Source organism: Alosa alosa, chromosome 19 (genome assembly GCF_017589495.1).
Source record: "Alosa alosa isolate M-15738 ecotype Scorff River chromosome 19, AALO_Geno_1.1, whole genome shotgun sequence".
NCBI lineage: Eukaryota > Metazoa > Chordata > Actinopteri > Clupeiformes > Clupeidae > Alosa > Alosa alosa.
In genome coordinates this window covers 2,294,339-2,301,838 of record NC_063207.1, presented here as the reverse complement: position 1 = coordinate 2,301,838, position 7,500 = coordinate 2,294,339, and the positions used below count along the sequence as shown (strand labels likewise).

Genomic DNA, 7,500 nt, shown 5'->3' with positions numbered 1-7,500 from the left:
GAACTAAACATGTATGACTCCTTTCTGGCCAAATTTTACAGCTTTCACGTTTAACAGCTTTATGTAAAATCGAGTTTAAAATGGAAGAATAGAAAAGTGTTACGATTGTGCCAGTTCTCCCCTACTCTCGCATAGTAAACAAATGGAATGTTGGAACATCGCGCTCCCCAACACAAACGCGAAAGGTCGGATTTGCTTAATTTTTTGATGATATGTTTTGAAGTTTTGTTAAAACGGAGGGTTAGCCTACTTAACGTAACTGGTTCTCTGAGTATCAATGTCATAAGATGCTTCATCACATTACACATCATGACATTACATAGGCCTACAGTAGCCTACGTGTATACATGTGCAGGCCAGTTATAGTGGGATTCAACTTCATGTAGCCTAGCTGCAGACATCTAAGCTGACTGCATAACTCTGAGATTCTGCTACGTTTTCAAACCGGAATTGTGCAAGTCATAGTTGAAAACGTCGAAGTCAAATCACCCAAATGTTTCACAGATATTTTTTTTATTTTTTTTGCGGTGATGACGGCGATGAGCTCAGACCCGCGGTAGGGGTCACGTGACCGCGGCAATTACCGTGCCAGCCCTAGATGAGTGTACTCTATAGTGTAGATGAGTGTACTTTACTCTATAGTGTAGATGAGTGTACTCTATAGTGTAGATGAGTGTACTTTACTCTATAGTGTAGATGAGATGAGTGTACTCTATAGTGTAGATGAGATGAGTGTACTCTATAGTGTAGATGAGTGTACTTTACTCTATAGTGTAGATGAGTGTACTCTATAGTGTAGATGAGTGTACTTTACTCTATAGTGTAGATGAGTGTACTTTACTCTATAGTGTAGATGAATGTACTCTATAGTGTAGATGAGTGTACTTTACTCTATAGTGTAGATGAGTGTACTCTATAGTGTAGATGAGTGTACTTTACTCTATAGTGTAGATGAGTGTACTTTACTCTGTAGTGTAGATGAGTGTACTTTACTCTGTAGTGTAGATGAGATGAGTGTACTCTATAGTGTAGATGAGTGTACTTTACTCTATAGTGTAGATAGTGTACTCTATAGTGTAGATGAGTGTACTTTACTCTATAGTGTAGATGAGTGTACTTTACTCTATAGTGTAGATGAATGTACTCTATAGTGTAGATGAGTGTACTTTACTCTATAGTGTAGATGAGTGTACTCTATAGTGTAGATGAGTGTACTCTATAGTGTAGATGAGATGAGTGTACTTTACTCTATAGTGTAGATGAATGTACTCTATAGTGTAGATGAGTGTACTTTACTCTATAGTGTAGATGAGTGTACTCTATAGTGTAGATGAGTGTACTCTATAGTGTAGATGAGATGAGTGTACTCTATAGTGTAGATGAGATGAGTGTACTCTATAGTGTAGATGAGTGTACTTTACTCTATAGTGTAGATGAGTGTACTCTATAGTGTAGATGAGTGTACTTTACTCTGTAGTGTAGATGAGTGTACTTTACTCTGTAATGTAGATGAGTGTACTCTATAGTGTAGATGAGTGTACTTTACTCTGTAGTGTAGATGAGTGTACTTTACTCTGTAGTGTAGATGAGTGTACTTTACTCTGTAGTGTAGATGAGTGTACTTTACTTTATAGTGTAGATGAGTGTACTTTACTCTATAGTGTAGATGAGTGTACTTTACTCTATAGTGTAGATGAGATGAGTGTACTCTATAGTGTAGATGAGATGAGTGTACTCTATAGTGTAGATGAGTGTACTTTACTCTATAGTGTAGATGAGTGTACTCTATAGTGTAGATGAGTGTACTTTACTCTATAGTGTAGATGAGTGTACTTTACTCTATAGTGTAGATGAATGTACTCTATAGTGTAGATGAGTGTACTTTACTCTATTGTGTAGATGAGTGTACTCTATAGTGTAGATGAGTGTAGATGAGTGTACTCTATAGTGTAGATGAGTGTACTCTATAGTGTAGATGAGTGTACTTTACTCTATAGTGTAGATGAGTGTACTCTATAGCGTAGAGTAGATGAGTGTACTCGAGTGTACTTTACTCTATAGTGTAGATGAGTGTACTCTATAGTGTAGATGAGTGTACTTTACTCTATAGTGTAGATGAGTGTACTTTACTTTATAGTATAGATGAGTGTACTCTATAGTGTAGATGAGTGTACTTTACTCTATAGTGTAGATGAGATGAGTGTACTCTATAGTGTAGATGAGATGAGTGTACTCTATAGTGTAGATGAGTGTACTTTACTCTATAGTGTAGATGAGTGTACTCTATAGTGTAGATGAGTGTACTTTACTCTATACTCTATAGTGTAGATGAATGTACTCTATAGTGTAGATGAGTGTACTTTACTCTATAGTGTAGATGAGTGTACTCTATAGTGTAGATGAGATGAGTGTACTCTATAGTGTAGATGAGATGAGTGTACTCTATAGTGTAGATGAGATGAGTGTACTCTATAGTGTAGATGAGTGTACTTTACTCTATAGTGTAGATGAGTGTACTCTATAGTGTAGATGAGTGTACTTTACTCTATAGTGTAGATGAGTGTACTTTACTCTGTAGTGTAGATGAGTGTACTTTACTCTGTAATGTAGATGAGTGTACTCTATAGTGTAGATGAGTGTACTTTACTGTATAGTGTAGATGAGTGTACTTTACTCTGTAGTGTAGATGAGTGTACTTTACTTTATAGTGTAGATGAGTGTACTTTACTTTATAGTGTAGATGAGTGTACTTTACTCTATAGTGTAGATGAGTGTACTCTATAGTGTAGATGAGTGTACTTTACTTTATAGTGTAGATGAGTGTACTTTACTCTATAGTGTAGATGAGTGTACTTTACTTTATAGTGTAGATGAGGTGTACTTTACTCTATAGTGTAGAGTAGAGTGTACTCTATAGTGTAGATGAGTGTACTTTACTCTATAGTGTAGATGAGTGTACTCTATAGTGTAGATGTGTACTGTAGGATGATTGTGTACTTTACTCTATAGTGTAGATGAGTGTACTTTACTCTATAGTGTAGATGAGTGAACTTTACTTTATAGTGTAGATGAGTGTACTCTATAGTGTAGATGAGTGTACTTTACTCTATAGTGTAGATGAGTGTACTTTACTCTATAGTGTAGATGAGATGTACTTTACTCTATAGTGTAGATGAGATGAATGTACTCTATAGTGTAGATGAGTGTACTTTACTCTATAGTGTAGATGAGTGTACTCTATAGTGTAGATGAGTGTACTTTACTCTATAGTGTAGATGAGTGTACTCTATACGTGCAAGTAGATGAGTGTACTTTCGAGGAGTGTATTTACTCTATAGTGTAGATGAGTGTACTCTATAGTGTAGATGAGTGTACTTTACTCTATAGTGTAGATGAGTGTACTTTACTTTATAGTGTAGATGAGTGTACTCTATAGATGAGTGTACTCTATAGTGTGTAGATGAGTGTACTCTTTAGATAAGTGTACTCTATAGTGTAGATGAGTGTACTTTTACTCTATAGTGTAGATGAGATTACTGTGTGCTCTATAGTTTAGATGAGTGTACTCTATAGTGTAGATGAGTGTACTTTACTCTATAGTGTAGATGAGTGTACTCTATAGTGTAGATGAGTGTATGTACTCTATAGTCTATAAGTAGTGTAGATGAGTGTACTCTGTAGTGTAGATGAGTGTACTTTACTCTAGTGTAGATGAGTGTACTTTACTTTATAGTGTAGATGTGTACTTTACTCTATAGTGTAGATGAGTGTACTCTATAGTGTACAGATTTACTCTATAGTGTAGATGAGTGTATTTTACTTTATAGTGTAGATGAGTGTACTCTATAGTGTAGATGAGTGTACTTTACTCTATAGTGTAGATGAGTGTACTTTACTTTATAGTGTAGATAAGTGTACACTATAGTGTAGATGAGTGTACTTTACTCTATAGTATAGATGAGTGTACTTTACTCTATAGTGTAGATGAGTGTACTTTACTCTGTAGTGTAGATGAGTGTACTTTACTCTGTAATGTAGATGAGTGTACTCTATAGTTTAGATGAGTGTACTTTACTCTATAGTGTAGATGAGTGTACTTTACTCTGTAGTGTAGATGAGTGTACTTTACTCTGTAGTGTAGATGAGTGTACTCTATAGTGTAGATGAGTGTACTTTACTTTATAGTGTAGATGAGTGTACTTTACTTTATAGTGTGGATGAGTGTACTTTACTCTATAGTGTAGATGAGTGTACTCTATAGTGTAGATGAGTGTACTTTACTTTATAGTGTAGATGAGTGTACTTTACTCTATAGTGTAGATGAGTGTACTTTACTCTATAGTGTAGATGAGATGAATGTACTCTATAGTGTAGATGAGTGTACTTTACTCTATAGTGTAGATGAGTGTACTTTACTCTATAGTGTAGATGAGTGTACTCTATAGTGTAGATGAGTGTACTCTATAGTGTAGATGAGTGTACTTTACTCTATAGTGTAGATGAGTGTACTCTATAGTGTAGATGAGTGTACTCTATAGTGTAGATGAGTGTACTTTACTCTATAGTGTAGATGAGTGTACTCTATAGCGTAGAGTAGATGAGTGTACTCGAGTGTACTTTACTCTATAGTGTAGATGAGTGTACTCTATAGTGTAGATGAGTGTACTTTACTCTATATTGTCGATGAGTGTACTTTACTTTATAGTGTAGATGAGTGTACTCTATAGTGTAGATGAGTGTACTTTACTCTATAGTGTAGATGAGTGTACTTTACTCTCTAATGTAGATGAGTGTACTCTATAGTGTAGATGAGTGTACTTTACTCTGTAGTGTAGATGAGTGTACTATATAGTGTAGATGAGTGTACTTTACTTTATAGTGTAGATGAGTACTTTACTTTATAGTGTAGATGAGTGTACTTTACTCTATAGTGTAGATGAGTGTACTCTATAGTGTAGATGAGTGTACTTTACTTTATAGTGTAGATGAGTGTACTTTACTCTATAGTGTAGATGAGTGTACTTTACTTTATAGTGTAGATGAGTGTACTTTACTCTATAGTGTAGATGAGATGAATGTACTCTATAGTGTAGATGAGTGTACTTTACTCTATATTGTAGATGAGTGTACTTTACTCTATAGTGTAGATGAGTGTACTCTATAGTGTAGATGAGTGTACTTTACTCTATAGTGTAGATGAGTGTACTTTACTCTATAGTGTAGATGAGTGTACCCTATAGCGTAGAGTAGATGAGTGTACTCGAGTGTACTTTACTCTATAGTGTAGATGAGTGTACTCTATAGTGTAGATGAGTGTACATTAGTCTATAGTGTAGATGAGTGTACTCTATAGCGTAGAGTAGATGAGTGTACTCTATAGTGTAGATGAGTGTACTTTACTCTATAGTGTAGATGAGATGAGTGTACTCTATAGTGTAGATGAGTGTACTCTATAGTGTAGATGAGTGTACTTTACTCTATAGTGTAGATAAGTGTACATTAGTCTATAGTGTAGATGAGTGTACTCTATAGCGTAGAGTAGATGAGTGTACTCTATAGTGTAGATGAGTGTACTTTACTCTATAGTGTAGATGAGATGAGTGTACCCTATAGTGTAGATGAGTGTACTCTATAGTGTAGATAAGTGTACTTTACTCTATAGTGTAGATGAGTGTACTCTATAGTGTAGATGAGTGTACTTTACTCTATAGTGTAGATGAGTGTACTCTATAGCGTAGAGTAGATGAGTGTACTCTATAGTGTAGATGAGTGTACTTTACTCTATAGTGTAGATGAGTGTACTTTACTCTATAGTGTAGATGAGATGAGTGTACTCTATAGTGTAGATGAGTGTACTCTATAGTGTAGATGAGTGTACTTTACTCTATAGTGTAGATGAGTGTACTCTATAGTGTAGATGAGTGTACTTTACTCTATAGTGTTGATGAGTGTACTTTACTCTATAGTGTAGATGAGATGAGTGTACTCTATAGTGTAGATGAGTGTACTCTATAGTGTAGATGAGTGTACTTTACTCTATAGTGTAGATGAGTGTACTCTATAGTGTAGATGAGATGAGTGTACTCTATAGTGTAGATGAGATGAGTGTACTCTATAGTGTAGATGAGTGTACTCTATAGTGTAGATGAGTGTACTCTATAGTGTAGATGAGTGTACTCTACTCTATAGTGTAGATGAGTGTACTCTATAGCGTAGAGTAGATGAGTGTACTCTATAGTGTAGATGAGTGTACTTTATTCTATAGTGTAGATGAGTGTACTCTATAGTGTAGATGAGTGTACTTTACTCTATTGTGTAGATGAGTGTACTCTATAGTGTAGATGAGTGTACTTTACTCTATAGTGTAGATGAGTGTACTCTATAGTGTAGATGAGTGTACTCTATACCAGTGGTTTTCAAAGTGGGGGCCAGGGGCCGTGAGGGGGTGCCAGGGGGGCCTCAGCAAGTTGGATGGAAAAATAAAAGCAAAAAATAAATACATTTGAAAAATACAATGCCATTATAATAATTTGTTGCATATCTGAATATTATATTTTCCATGATAATAACTGGGAATAATAGTAGAGTGATGGCTCTCATATAGCAGAAAGCCCCAAATGCAATTTTTACACACTGTATGCTCCATCGCGAAGTGCTTGTGGCTAAAATAATTATTATGATTAGCTAATAAATTTATTTTTACATTTGCCGTAGTATTGTCGATGGGTTAAGTAACACATTAAGGGGGTCCTTGGCCAGAACCTAGTGGTATTTGGGGGGCCTTGTCGTGGAAAAGTTTGGGAACCCCTGCTCTATAGTGTAGATGAGTGTACTTTACTCTATAGTGTAGATGAGATGAGTGTACTCTATAGTGTAGATGAGTGTACTCTATAGTGTAGATGAGTGTACTTTACTCTAGTGTAGATGAGATGAGTGTACTCTATAGTGTAGATGAGTGTACTCTATAGTGTAGATGAGTGTACTTTAATCTATAGTGTAGATGAGTGTACTCTATAGTGTAGATGAGTGTACTTTACTCTGTAGTGTAGATGAGTGTACTCTACTCTATAGTGTAGATGAGTGTACTCTATAGTGTAGATGAGTGTACTTTACTCTATAGTGTAGATGTGTTTAGTGTGTTTTAGTGGTTAGTGTGGATGTGTTTAGTGTGGATGAGTGAACTCTAGAGACTGTATGTGTTTAGTGTGGATGAGTGAACTCTATAGTGTGGATGAGTGAACTCTAGAGACTGTATGTGTTTAGTGTGGATGAGTGAACTCTAGAGACTGTATGTGTTTAGTGTGGATGAGTGTACTCTAGAGACTGTATGTGTTTAGTGTGGATGAGTGAACTCTAGAGACTGTATGTGTTTAGTGTGGAGGAGTGTACTCTAGAGACTGTATGTGTTTAGTGTGGATGAGTGTACTCTAGAGAGTGAATGTGTTTAGTGTTTAGTGTACTCTAGAGAGTGGATGTGTTTAGTGTGGATGAGTATAGTGT

General features: G+C 35.7%; 1 protein-coding gene across 1 annotated transcript in view; it reads left to right on the top strand.

The window, feature by feature from the left end:
• pip4p1a (phosphatidylinositol-4,5-bisphosphate 4-phosphatase 1a) overlaps positions 1-7,500 on the top strand; it is a 26,403-nt gene that overhangs the window by 17,765 nt on the left and 1,138 nt on the right.